This window comes from Mus musculus, chromosome X (genome assembly GCF_000001635.26).
Source record: "Mus musculus strain C57BL/6J chromosome X, GRCm38.p6 C57BL/6J".
NCBI classification, from domain to species: domain Eukaryota; kingdom Metazoa; phylum Chordata; class Mammalia; order Rodentia; family Muridae; genus Mus; species Mus musculus.
This window is the reverse complement of record NC_000086.7, coordinates 73,575,334-73,588,932: the sequence shown is the minus strand read 5'-3', so window position 1 is coordinate 73,588,932 and position 13,599 is coordinate 73,575,334. Positions and strand designations below refer to the sequence as shown.

The 13,599-nt window shown below is 45.7% G+C and overlaps 1 long non-coding RNA gene and 1 pseudogene across 1 annotated transcript; one reads left to right on the top strand and one right to left on the bottom strand.

The window, feature by feature from the left end:
* Positions 1–271: 271 nt before the first annotated feature.
* Positions 272–6,205, bottom strand: Gm52443. Its single transcript, XR_003953109.1, has 2 exons — positions 5,899–6,205; positions 272–1,467 (listed from the first exon to the last, which is right to left on the bottom strand). It is a non-coding gene; the product is annotated as a predicted gene, 52443 (long non-coding RNA).
* On the top strand, positions 4,933–10,805 carry Gm9730 (predicted gene 9730; annotated as a pseudogene).

Below are 13,599 nucleotides of genomic sequence, written 5' to 3'. Positions count from 1 at the left end.
ATCAAGTCTTGATCCACAAACTCGGACGCTTTTCATTTTAATTATTTAATGCAGCTGGACTCATGTTCATGCCCCAGGACTGAGCTCACTTGTCTTCATAGAGCCTTGAGCCCTCTAAGACCTTTTACCGGTTCCTTTGCCTGCCTAGTCACCTGTCTTTCTACCCTCCTATTTCCTTTATTGATCAGTACTGAACTTGTCAATTAGGCAGATTTTGCCCTCGATGGCATAATTGCTCAGTATAATTAAAAAAAAAAAACAAAAAAAAAAACAACCAAAAACCAGGAGCTTTATTTAGATTTAATTCACATGGTATAACCGACAATTCAATGGGTTAAGTATATTCAGAGTTCCTCATCAATCATCAAAATGTAGGTGCAGGGCATCCTTTTCAGTTCCTCAGTAGCATTCATAACCCCTCATTGTCCCTCTCTTCAACCCCCAACAATCAAACTTCTTGACTCTTGGGGTTCTGAACACATGATTATTGGACATCTTGGTGCTCAGCTTTCAGTACTTCTCCTGTTCTACTTGTTCACACATATGGTCTTATGTGTGCCTAGAATTTGTGGTAGTATTTTTCTGTCTGGAAGTGGGAAGGGCTATGATTAAACCTGCTATGATGAAGTTGTTCCATGTTGAATGGGATTGAGGAGGAAGAGGAGGGGGAGGAGGAAGAGAAGGAGGAGACAAATCTAGTTTGCTTATGGTTGCAGCTGTGTTTCTAGCACTAGACCTGAGCCTAGCTCTGCAGGTACATGCTCAGGTAGGCAGAACAAATGGGAATGAAGATGGGGATATATGTGTTTGGGGTGCCTAGCTTGTGGGTTAGTAAGCTTAGGGCTCACGCCTAGCCATGGCTTTGCAACCATTGATTGCATGAGTAAATCACATACTCTCTGATAGGCAGGAGCTGGGCAAAGGGAGATTCAGCTTGAGAAGTCTTATAGAAAGGGAGTCAGGAAAACAGGATCCTGGAATCGATGAAGGGAAAAGTCTTGGTGAGCAGGATAGAATGGCTTGTAGTCACTCTGTAGGAACAGGGTAGACACTGAAAAGTGGCTTAGAAGTGGAGAGACTTGTGGTATACTCACTTCTGGGAGGATAGAGAAAGTTTCATCATTCCCCAAATGGAGTTTTCTAGGGGGATCAAGGCAGCCTCCCATGTTGGCTTGAATATGGCTTGAGAGGCCAAGGAAAGGAACAACACAGACAGCAGAGAGATCTTCTCAGTCAAGGGTGGTGCCAGGCTGAGTGCACCCCGGTGTGATTACCACACTGTTCTAGCCTAAGGCTTGCTTGTCAGACCCCTCAGATGTGGAGTAGAAGAGACCATATGCAGGCTGAGGCTTGAGAGCAGTCAGCAGTCAGCTATCTAGATGCCATGGGTGGCTCTTTACTGTAGACGGTTGCGCTGAGGAATGAGGCAAAGAGTGGTGATGGGTCCTAATGGTACGAAGGAGAAATCTGTGGAGAAGGGACACCAGGTGGTGAGAAGAAGGAATGAGACAAAGCCAGCAAGGCTATGTGAGAATGGGTGATATTTTAGACCTGGGCAGCCATGGTGAAAGACTTGTGGGAGGTGCGAGGCAGGGAGTGTGTGGGAATTGAGACATAGGCTTGGCGTCCTGGGTACAACTGTCCTTGAACACCCGAATGCCTCTCTCCCTCTCTCAGCTTCAACCTGGGTATTTCTGCCTCAAAGTCTGACCTTGAAGTAAGCCAGTCAGTCTTTTAGGTACTAGCTGTCTCTGTGGGAAGGGTGTGTGGTGAGCTAACACGTGGTGAGCTAATGTTAGGGAAGGAAGTGCTTCCACCAGGGAATGCCCAGCCCACCTTTGTTGAGCATTTTTGTTCTGCTGGGACTGGACAGGAGGCCCAGGCCTATTCCTTCAGAGAGTTTACCAACTGAGCAAGGACTTAGGGAACCAAAATGATATATGGGGAGGATGTGAAATGTGGGGATGTTGGTGACAGGTGGTATATGAGGGCTTCTATGGTAGACGTGGCTTGCCAGAGGAAAAACCTTGCTTAGAGGTTTGCTAGCTCTAACTGGTTGCTTGCAAATTATTTATTTATCAACCACTGTGATGAGGCTGCCTGTCAGTAAAGTGCTCTGTGACCTGGGGCTTTGAAAATTCATGTGTTCATTGAGTCATTCCCTTGAGTCATATTCACAGTCACCTACTACTTGTTGAGCCTAGACTCTTCTAAGTAGGCTGTCTGTCAGGGAAGGGAAGGAAACGTCTTATTTTCAAGTGTTTATATGTTGTGCGTGTGCGCGCGCTTGTGTGTGTGTGTTGCATGTGTGTGTGCACTTGGGGATGTCATGTGCTTGAATGTATGGTGGGGGTAGGATAAGAAACTGAGAGGCAGCAGCCTGATCCACCAAGGTCAGTCAATTTAGGGAGTTTGAATGTCAAGCTGCCAGTTTTCAGAGCTACTGGCCTGGCCTGGGTACTGTGTTGTATAAGGAAGATCATGGCCTTGGCCAGCCAGGATGAGGGAGAAATTTCAGCCTTTGGCAGAGGAGGGAGTAGAGCTGCTCACAGTCTGGGGACAGAAAGCCAAGACAGGGCACAGGGCATGTCAACAATACAGAGGCCTAGGGGCCTGGTACCTCAAGTCCTAGCTACTGGCTTTTTCTTGAAGTAAATGGCCCTCAGCATACTTACAGTTCCAGGAAGCTCATTTTGGTAGCTGGTGTCATGAGTAAATGACAGTCTCCTAAAATGTCTCTCTGTTCTAAATCCCAGACCCTTTGAAGCTGACCTTATCTGTCAAAAGGGCCTTTGCAGATGTAGGGAGGATAGGGCCTTTGATATGAGGTTGTTTTGGCTTACTGAAATGGGCTTAAATCTAATGATGTGTGTCCACGTGACAGACAGAAGAGAGAAAGGATAGAAGGAGACACAGGACAGGAGGCAATGTAAACAAAAAGCAGAGGTTTTTGTTGTGTTAGACACTTGGTTGTGGGACTTTGTGATGGCAGCTCTAGGACACCATTGGTCTCTGCACTCCCTTTCCCTTTCATGTCCCTTTGTGTAGCTGTTGCCTCAGCTAAAACCAGCTCTGGGTCAGCTCCTTCTGTCACCACAGCTCTTCAAGGCTTTCTGGGTCCCTGGGTGGGGGTAGGTATAGGTGTGGCTTGGGGGAGGGAGCTCTTTAGTGTAGAGAAAAGGCCTTAATTGTGGGGAATTGGGCTTTGCAGAATCGGTAATATCTTAGAAGAGTAGGTGTTGACAGCAATGTGGGGGAGGGGGGTGGGTGACCTGATGAGAATAGACACAAACCACAGATCCTTTCCCAATATTCAGACAACCTCTTTGGGGCATCCTGGCTCTATACACCCTCTTCATCACACAGTGAGTTGAGAAGGCCAGGTAAACATGGACTGGTGTGATGGTACCAGGAAGGGAGGCTATAAGGAGCTTGTAGAACAAGGTGGACTAGAACCTCTAGAGATGAAACCCAGCCCACTGACCTTGGTTACCTCTGACCATCAGAGCTCTGATGCTTTTGTCACTTCCTTTGTGGTTATTTATGATAGCACTGTACCCTAGCTGCCATGGAGGGAACACTAAAGAGCTTGGTAGAGGCAAGCCATGTCAAGGAAGGAGAATGAGGTTAGACAGGTGTGGGGACTTCTGCATCCTCGTGAGATTAGACCAATCACACCTAAGGGCTTAGGGAGCAGTTCTTTCCACATCCCTGGTGGTCTGGAATCAGAGCAATTATTTGAATGTATCAAAATGACTGGAGTCAGTTACTAGCTTGGAAGATCTTTTGAGATCCTATATTTCTAACACCTGTTGCCCAATTTCCTGTTTGTAGAAGACAGAATTAACTGGGATGTTAAATATGTGAGTTTCATATTCAATCTTACAGTAATCATTTACTTAGCCCCTACTGTGTGACAGGCTTAAAAGGTAGGGAAAAACCACAGTTGCAACAAATGGAAAGCAGTGAAGGCCAGACATAAACACCCTTACTGTTTCCATCAGAAAGGCCCCTCTTCACAATTTGGTACAGCATTTCCTTAGGTCTCATTTGCATGCTGGAACTTTTGCAAAGTCTGGATTCAGATTTTGCAAGCACTAACATTTCTCATTATTGGCACCTGTTGTCTCAGACTCTGATGCCTCAAAACAAGTCCAGAACTTTCTTTCACCCAGGTGCTGCAAAACTCTCCCTGTCCTGAACCACTAAGACACTCTGGACCACCAGACGAAGCCCAGACAGTGCTTGAACCATGGGGATTCTTGGACTCCAGCGTCTGGACATGCCTTCATGCCTGTCTTTAGCTGCGACCTTGTTGCACATTCATGAAGAAATACCTATAGTTTCTAATCTGAAGAGGGACAGAAATTTGCCTTTCCTACTCTTTCACTGCTCCCCTCTCACCTCACTATTCTCTACTTCCTCCTATCCCCTACCCCCTTCTCACGTGAGTATCCCAGGGGCAGTGCCTCCTGTACCTGTGAATTAAAAGTATTTCCCGGAGGCGGGGGTTTTAGTTTCTAGGGGGCGTGGCTTGCACCTCCAGAAACCCTGTAACCACAGAGGGAGGAAACCAGGTGCAAGCAAGGTTCTTGGCAGCATTGGCTTCTTCTCACCTGAGATTGCAGTCTGAGCAGCGGTATTCACGGAGAGCGGGGGTGGGGTGGGGGCGGAGAGGAGGGGGACTACGTGGCATGGCATGGCGTGGTGTACCATGGCATGGCTGGTGTGGCAGCTGTGTCTACTTCAAGGACCTCCTGGAACCGCCCTAGGAAGTTCAGGGTTGCTGTGGAGGAGGGGTCACGGACTGAGGCAAGGGTGCATTTCCATGTAAAGTGGTTCATTATAATCTCTGCCAGAGTGGAGGGCCTTTTGCAGCACATTGTTAGGGAGGTCCCATGGAGGACTCAGGGTTCAGTAAGTTCTGAACTTTGCTGAGGTAACCACAGTGCTAGTTGCACCCGTTTCCGGAGTAGGGCAAAGTAAGGCACTAGGATTCTACACAAACACTTAATCTCTGTCAGTAATATCTTCCATTCCTATTGCCACTGCTTGTGCAATTTACCACAAGTTCTTGTGAGAGATCAACCTGGATGCCTATGACCCATATCTGGTTGCCATTTCTTCCATTTACTTGGCTGGCAAAATAGAGGAGCAACACTTGTGTACTCCTGACATGATTAATATGTTCAACAGGTATTGGCATCTTGGCCAAGGCATGTAGGAGGGTATCCCACTGTTCACCCTGGCAAGGAGAGCAGATAGACTCCTATGTGCTTTGCCTTCCAGGAACCAACAGTTAGACTTGGACAGAAGCAGCTGGGTGACTTTGACCCAGGTCCCCAAATACTAGCTACAAAATCATAAAGGAGCCTAATCAGGGGCCTTTGTAGGAGTGAAGCTTTGAAACACTCCCACCCCCACTTCTTACTACCCCACTTCTTACTACCCTAGCTAGATGTAAGGCTTGAGGAGTTAGAGCTTGGAGAAGTACGTCAGAGAACAATCATATGGAGTCTTGAAGAGGACAGAGGCAGAAGATTATGGGAGAGAAACTCCCCTAGTTATATTGTAGGTTTGGAAGGCTCACAGGACAAGGATGCAAAGGGCAGTAGTCATACCTAGATCATGCAAGAAACTGAGTCTCCTCCTGCTTTTGGTAGTGGATTGATTAGCTGGGCAATACAGTTGTGTCCTTGCCAGGGAAAGATTCTGGGCCCAGCCTTCAGGCTGCACCAACATTCTGGGACCCTGGAGACAGCCATGGCATTTATGGAAAATTACTGACTAGCTGTGTGTCATGAGCCTTTCCTCAAACTCTAGTCATTACGAAGCAAACTGCTTTGTCCTGCTGCTTTTTCAACAAATAAAAATACCAACAACAAAAACATTCCTTACTCTCTTAAAGCCTGGAGGGTTCACAGTAGACCGAGTGAGGTGAAAATTAAAACAGGAGCAGGACTGAAGAAGAGCGCCTGGAATTCCCCTGGAATTGCCTGGTCCCCAGCAGGGAGGAGCAGCTGAAGGGAAATTGTGGAGCCCTAAGTAGATGTGGACATGGGGAGGGAGATACCATCGGTGAGCATCTCAGAAGGATGAGTCATGGCACAGAGTTCTGAGCACTGGGTGTAAGCACTGTTTGTATCCCTCTTGGAGTTGTTTCTCAGGAGACTGTAGATCTGAAGACTGTAAATAAGGACAGAAAGTTCTGGAAGAAAGGAAAGACAATATGAGAAAAAGGAAGTTAAATAATAAATATTCCTCAAAAAACCAAAAAAAAAAAAAAAAAAAAAACCACAAACAACAAAAAAGCAGGGTGTGGTGGCGCACGCCTTTAATCCCAGCACTCAGGAGGCAGAGGCAGGCGGATTTCTGAGTTCGAGGCCAGCCTGGTCTACAGAGTGAGTTCCAGGTCAGCCAGAGCTACACAGAGAGACCCTGTCTCGAAATAACCAAAAAAAAAAAAAAAATAAATAAAAAAAAATAAAAATTCACCTTTCAAAATATATATGCCCTTTCCCTGTTTCTATATGTTTTTTGGGCTCAGAATCAGAATCTTGGCTATTACACCTCAGGTGCAAAGAGCCCCACTTGTGCCCCACTGAGTGTGATAACGAACATAACTGACTTGGCTGCTGGTGCCTCTGGTTCCTCTGAAGCCATTGCAAAGGGTCAGTCATTTTCTTTAGCATTTCACTGACAATGGACAGCCTTTTGGGGTAGAAATAAAAGACAACTTCTTTTTTTGTGCCATAGTTTCTAATATGTACATTACACATGTAGATGAAGATTTTGTTTTTTGAGACTGGGCCTCATTATGTAGCCTTGGCTATACTGAAACTTGATATGTACAACAGACAGGCCTTTAACTGACAGAGATCTGCCTGCCTCTGCCTCACAAGTGCTGGGATTAAAGGTGTGTGCTATCACACCTAGCAAGACTTATTTTATAATAACACAAATGACACGTTAACCCACTTCAAGATACGTTTTTATTAGCATCTATCAATGATAAATAATTGGTTTCATTATGCCATTTTTATGTGTATATAATGTATTTTGATAATGTTCTTATCATTACCTTGTCTTGTCCCCCAGTCACTCCTGCTGATGCCCTTCTTCCCGACTAGTCCCCTTTACACTTGCATGTCTTTTTCTTGTAGGACCATGGGTCCACCACTGAAAGTGGTGGTATAGAAAATGTCTCACCCTCACCCATCAACCATTTACTGCCTATAAATCCTTGGGGAGACGTAGGGCCTTGTGAGTCCCACTCCATGACGAGATGTTGAGGTACAGGGAATCACAGCAACTATGAGTTCAAGAGCACAACAGGCATAGCATGCCCCAAAGACAATGTTTAACAAAACTCTAGCCCTTCTTCTATCTCTTTAACTCTTTCTACCTCCTCTTCTATAATGTTTCATGAGCTTTGGAGGGGGCAATATAGCTGTCCCATTTATAGCTGAGTATTCAACAGACATTTAATTTCATCTTTCTGACCAATTCTGAGCCTCTACAGTTACCACTGCCCACTGAATAAAGAAGCTTCTCACTAAAGCTGAGAGCAGCACTAGTTTATGGGCATAAATATAATTATTCAGAAGACAAATATGATGGATACATCATATCAATTTAGCAAAACAGCAGTAGTAGCTTCTCAGCCAGGGCCTGTGACTTGCCTAGCTATGGGATTTTGACTTCATTTACCAGAAATAAATTCCTTCTGTGGAGTAGGTATCAAGTCCAACCAGAAAGCACTTGGCTACTATATAAACAGACTTAACAATAGAGCACCAGTGGACTCTGGCTGCTTGGTAGTCTAGCATGTAGGGTCCATAACTGGCTAAGCCTTTTGTTTCCCCCCAAAACAAAATTTTTTTATTAGGTATTTTCTTCATTTACATTTCAAATGCTATCCCAAAATGGCTAAGACTTTAGATGACAATTCTTCCCTAGCAGTCTGCATAGTACGTTCTGTTACCACAGAGACGAGCCAGTGGGAAGGGGGGGCTTCCTTGTGAATCCCAGCTTACTTTCTCTATGTTCTGCGACCAGAGCATGTGGTATCAGCTATAGGGCCTTACTAGCTCATTCTAGTAGTCAACCAATAGTACTACAAGACTCCTTAATGTGCAACTGGAAATCCCTTTCCTTAAGGGCTTGCCTGTTGAAACCACCTCATTGGTTAGGGGTGAGAGGCTATCACTGGTTGTTGTAAGCATTGCAGTGTTTTTCAGGTACTTTAACCTGGGCAGCAACTCTTTGGAGCTGGACTCTCACTTCTGGGAGCTCTGAGACAACATTGTGCAGTCTGAATTGCTCATGCTGAGACTTCTGCGCTTCCAGGGCTCCTTCCAGCATCCACACAAGGTATGTGTGTTCTGGAGGCTGTGAACTGTTTCTAATAGCTCTAACCAGGTTTTTTTGTTTTATAGTCTGGGAGAAAATCTCCTCCAGTGAGCAAGAACACAACATGTGAGGAGGAGCAGGGACATTGGAAACTGGGAACTGGGGCTCCTGATTCCACATTTCATGATGTGTCAGCTGACTTCCCCTGCCCTATCTGGGCTGTTCTCACCAGTTCTTACTTCAGCTTCTGCTTTTCTGTGCACTTCTCCATGGCTACATTTGGGGCTTCTTCTGTCCTCTGAAGCCATTGCAGTCCTGCAGCCTGTCTAGATTGGTGCTTACTGAGCCTCAGAGAAGCAGGGCTGGCTTTGTGATTAGATGAAGTCCCAGTCCTCATGAGTTGCTATTGTATTTAGCTCCTCTGTTCTTAGAATCTACAGAAGAACCAGTTCTTAAAGTTGTATAAAGTTCTTAACTTTCATGGCCACAGAAGTCTCAGCAGAAGACCATTTGCAAAAGTAGCACAGGAGAAGGCTGACTCAGGGGAGCGTTTGGATGTATCACTTTGGCACCTCAGGTCCATGTATAGGGGCAGTGGATGGATGACCTGCAGAGGAAGAAGCTCAGGTTTGGGGCAGAACTAGGACTTCTTGTCTTCTTAAATGGATCTTTTGTGGAGGTGATTATAGATTGACATATTCAAGAATGATTTCTTGTGCTCTTTGTCCAGCTACCTCCAGTGAGAACAATATATATATATATATATATATATATATATATATATATATCTCCAAAATATTGATAATATCACAGTCCACTGGTTTTGTGTGTATTTAGTTCTGTATGATCTTATCCTGTATCTACATTCATGTGTCTACCACCAGAATACAGGTGTGAAATTACTCCATTCATGCAAATGTTCTTTTGTTTCCCCTTTATAATTTCACCTAAACACCTCATAACCACAGAAACGTCTAGTCTTGGGTTACTGCACAGCAATTTTTTAGTGGGTGGGCTGATCAGTATCCCAGAAGATGGGAATTGCATGCTGATAGAGATTGTCCAGATGACAAGACTTGGAAAAGGAATAGCATTCTGCCCTAGGAAGTTGTATGATCTGGGCACAAATCAGAGCTGGTAGTAGGTGTTGCTAGGAACCTGTGCCCACCTCTATTTCTTGCAGGCATGAGTAGCAAGAGTTGCCTTTCTTGGCATGCCAGGAACATATGCATATGGGAGACTCTTGCTATCTTTTTGTACTGCATGAGACTCAGGCTAAGCATTTGTTCTCTAAGAGTAGGAACTGACCTAATCTGAGAGACCATAGAGATATAGCTGAAGCTGCCATTACTTTGGGTTCTTGTTATGACCTAGAAAAACAGTCACCAGTCCCTGGTCCTCCTGAAAGCAGTGTCTTCATGGTAGGAACATCACACCAGGGAGTGATGCCTTCTATTCTGCAGATAAAGGTGCTGCTTTTGGGAGCAAAAAAAAATGATTTCAAATGATTTCCTTTCAAGCCAGGCAAGGTAGTGTATGTCTGTAATCCCAACACTTAGGAAGAAGAGCAGATCACAAATTTAAGCCCTGACTGGGTCATAGAGTGAAAAAAACTAGCCAGGACATGCTGGGTGGTGGTGGCACACAGTTTTAATCCTAGCACTTGGGAGGCAGAGGCAGGCAGAGAGATCTCTGAGTTCGAGGCCAGCCTAGTATTCACAGTGAATTCTAGAGCAACCAGATAGGATTACATAGAGAAGTCCCTGTCTCAAAAAACAAAAAGTATGAGCATGTTTCTCTGAAAAAAAAAAAAAAAAAGAATCAGGCAAACATGTGGGGACTTGGGTTAGGTGCGACCATTGGAGTAGAGTATGTCTGTCATATCCAAACTAAGCTGGAGAGTGGTGTCAAGGCACTAGGAGATACAACTAGAGAAGAAAACAGGACTCAGCAGGCAACAGATGGCTTTGGAGGTGCCAGTCCTTGTGGGTGGTAGTCCTGGGTTCTATAAGAGAAAGCAGGCTGAGCAAGCCATGGGCAACAAGCTAGTAAGCAGCATCCCTCTATGGCCTCTGCATCAGTTCCTGCCTTCAGGATCTTGTCTTGCTTGAGTTCCTGTCCTGATATCTTCCAATGATGGTTGTGATCTCTAAGTGTAAGTCACTGAATAAACCCATTCCTCTCCAACTTGCTTTTTGTTTATGGTGTTTTTGTTACAGCAGTAGAAACCCTAACTAAGATGGGGGGCTCTTTAGGTGTTTAGTGATGACCTTACCAAGCCAACCATTGATAGTATTGTGTCTGATCTCATTCAGATTTATATTGTGGACACAGAAATTCCCTAGGGTCCTGGTCAAGGGTCAGGCCTGTCCAAAGAAGCCCAGGATGCTTGGCTGCTTGAGGATGGTGCTACTATACCACTGTGACAGCCAGACCCCAGAGAACCAGCTGAGGGGACTGGGTGTGCTGTGGGAGATGGACACGCTGCCACATGCTGTCCCCAGCAGCCCTGGTCTAGATGATGTCTGGAGTTGCCTCCAGCTAGGCAGACTGGAACTTACAGGAAGGTGGCTGCCTTGAGGCAGCAGTCTCTGCTTTTTAGCCTATTGAGAAGACTCAACTGCAATTGAAGTGTGATGTCATTGACAGACGCGTCAAAAGAACAGATGGGACTGTATCCCTAGGGATTTTTTAGAAACCAGATTTATAGAAAGTATGAGTGTGCAACATAGATGAAATTTTATTTTGTGTTATAAAAATAATGTGAATCAGCAGAAGTCCCCATCTTTGCTCTACGCGTTGTACTGTCCATGGGGTTTTTGTGTCATGATAACAGAGTTCAGGGGCAGTCTCCACTATGGCACCCTTCTGATTCTTTCAGAAAGTCTGCTTCTGTGGGCATTGGCAACCTGCTGTGTATTCCCTGGGCTTCTTGCTGGTCTTGATCTATATTCAGCACATGGAGGCTCCTTCCTCTCATGTGGTAAGTTGTTACCACTAGAAAGGACCGGTATTAGAGTAATACCAACAGTTGCTCATGGAGCTTCAAGGAAGCATGTCCCAACACATGGGCCTTACTTGTTGCTGGTGGGCAGGCAGAGTGGTCACATAGTAGGCACACTTTGGTAAGGATTGCTCGACTTTACAAATTACATATGCTATCTATCCCCAAGGTGAGGAAGCCACAAAAATATCATGGCCTTCTTGGTGAGCCAGTCTTACCCAGTGGCCTGGCTTTCTTATCTTAAAGTTCTTTCTGTGGGTGCTAATGATAAACTCATTATGGGTTTATCATGTAAACATTTTGAGACAAGCAGTCATGAAACATTTACTGAGCAGCTGCTGTGTATCAATTCTTGTGTCAGCTTGGGAACATAGCCACAGAGCAACTTGACAAAACTTAACTTACTTCTTGGAGAAAGGGCCCAGAGTTGACAGGAAAAAGTAGGTCCAAGTGTTTGCCTGGGTCCTGGCTTCAGGAACACACAGGCGACACCTTCATTTATCTCTTCACTGAACACCTTTATGGGAGGAAGTTCAGGTCTCAGGAATGACCTGACAGGAATGTGGAACTGCATGCTTTGTGGCTCCTCCTAGTGACTTGCCTAAGTGTTTTGTTCATTACACAGCTGGTCAGGTGACCTCTGGACTCTTCTGAATACAAAAGTGGCCTCTTGACACTATATCTGGTGTGGAGAGAGTCTTCAAGAGGCATGTAGAAGAGGGCTAGGCCTCTAACGTTCCCTCTGGGAGTGCTCACAGTGGTGGACCTAACAGAAGCCCCCTAGGTCCTCTTGCCACCAATCCTGAGACACAGTTGACATGCTTTGGGAGGTACAGGCCACCCTTCCAAGCAAGCCAGGAAATGGGATGGAGGAGTGTGCAGCCACCTTTTTCAGCTGTCCTGTACCTCTGTCCTTTCCAGGTTAGTCCTCAGCTCCTCACAGGCTGTTCTACATCTTGTGCTTTCTTATCTTTTCTGTCTTAGCCTTTAACCTGAATGACTGGTTGCTATAAACTGTACACATGGATCTACCTCTGAGTGCCACTGTTATAAGAGTGCCCCTTTTCCACTTTACCTATCCAGTGTGGCTGAGACTCCTGAAGGACACCTGTGGCAGGCCTAGGGCCTAGGGTATGAGCTCTGAGCATAGAGTGAGGGGCTGAAATCCAGGCTGTCTTTCTGTAGTCTGCTGTTTTCAAGTTCCTTGCCAGACCTGTTTTTAGCATTGACTACCCTCCCCCCTCCCCCCTCCCCCTCCCTCTCCCCCTCTCCTTCTTCCTCCTCCCCTTCCTCCTCCTCCCCCTCCCCTTCCCCCACACTGCACTAACTGTGCTTAAACAGACTTTCAGGACAGATGTTCTGCTCTTGGTTTATCTTCCCCGACAGGCCTTTGAGTCCCCGTCCTAGGCTTCAGCCACCCCACATTTTTACTTGTTTCCTGTTGTGCTCTATCGTTGAGCTACCCCTCAGCCCTGTACCCATCTTGATGCTTTGAGGTCATCTGTTCTACAAAAGGTGTTTTCTCAGCTCTCAGAAGGCAGAACCCTTCCCTTGGAATAGCAGTGGTGGATGGGTGAGGCTGTTTAACCTTAAAGAGGGCTCTTCTTCACTCTGCCTTCTCAGGGCCTTTTCAGAGCACAGCATGGGATAGTTGATACAGCTCTGCAGGGGTTGGAACAGGCATCCCTCCCATTGAGAGTGCCCCATACAGTGCACAGCACCTAGAAACCTGGTATTTCCTTCCCCACTGGTTATCAGCAGTTTCCCTCTCCTTGGGACTCAGTTTCTACTTTGTAAATTGAGCTGGTTGTACCAGATAACCTGACTGTGACTGCTATTTTAGAATCCTCCCATGTGCTGTGTGCCTGTCAAATTGCCCAGAAGTCTTGCTGGCCTGACTTGGTGTTATTTGTGTGCTGACCTCTGGTCCTGTCAGCTCACTGGTTGTCATTTGGCCCATGGCACAGTGAGCAAAAGGCCTCATTTCTAGGCCTTATGAAATTAAAGACATTGTTATAATCTGGGTCTTTTGGATTTTTTCTTCCTGTTGCCAAGGCTTTTGTAAACAGACTAGTGGAGATTAAAAAATGACAGTCTTCCATCTCCTTTATTCAGGTTTAAAAGGTCAGCAATGACAGACTGAGATAAGATATTCTAGAACCCAAAGCTTCCAGGATCTTGTGGTGCAGAACATATCTTACAGCTTAGTGATAAGTAGCCTAGTCTTACTTAGCCCATGAACC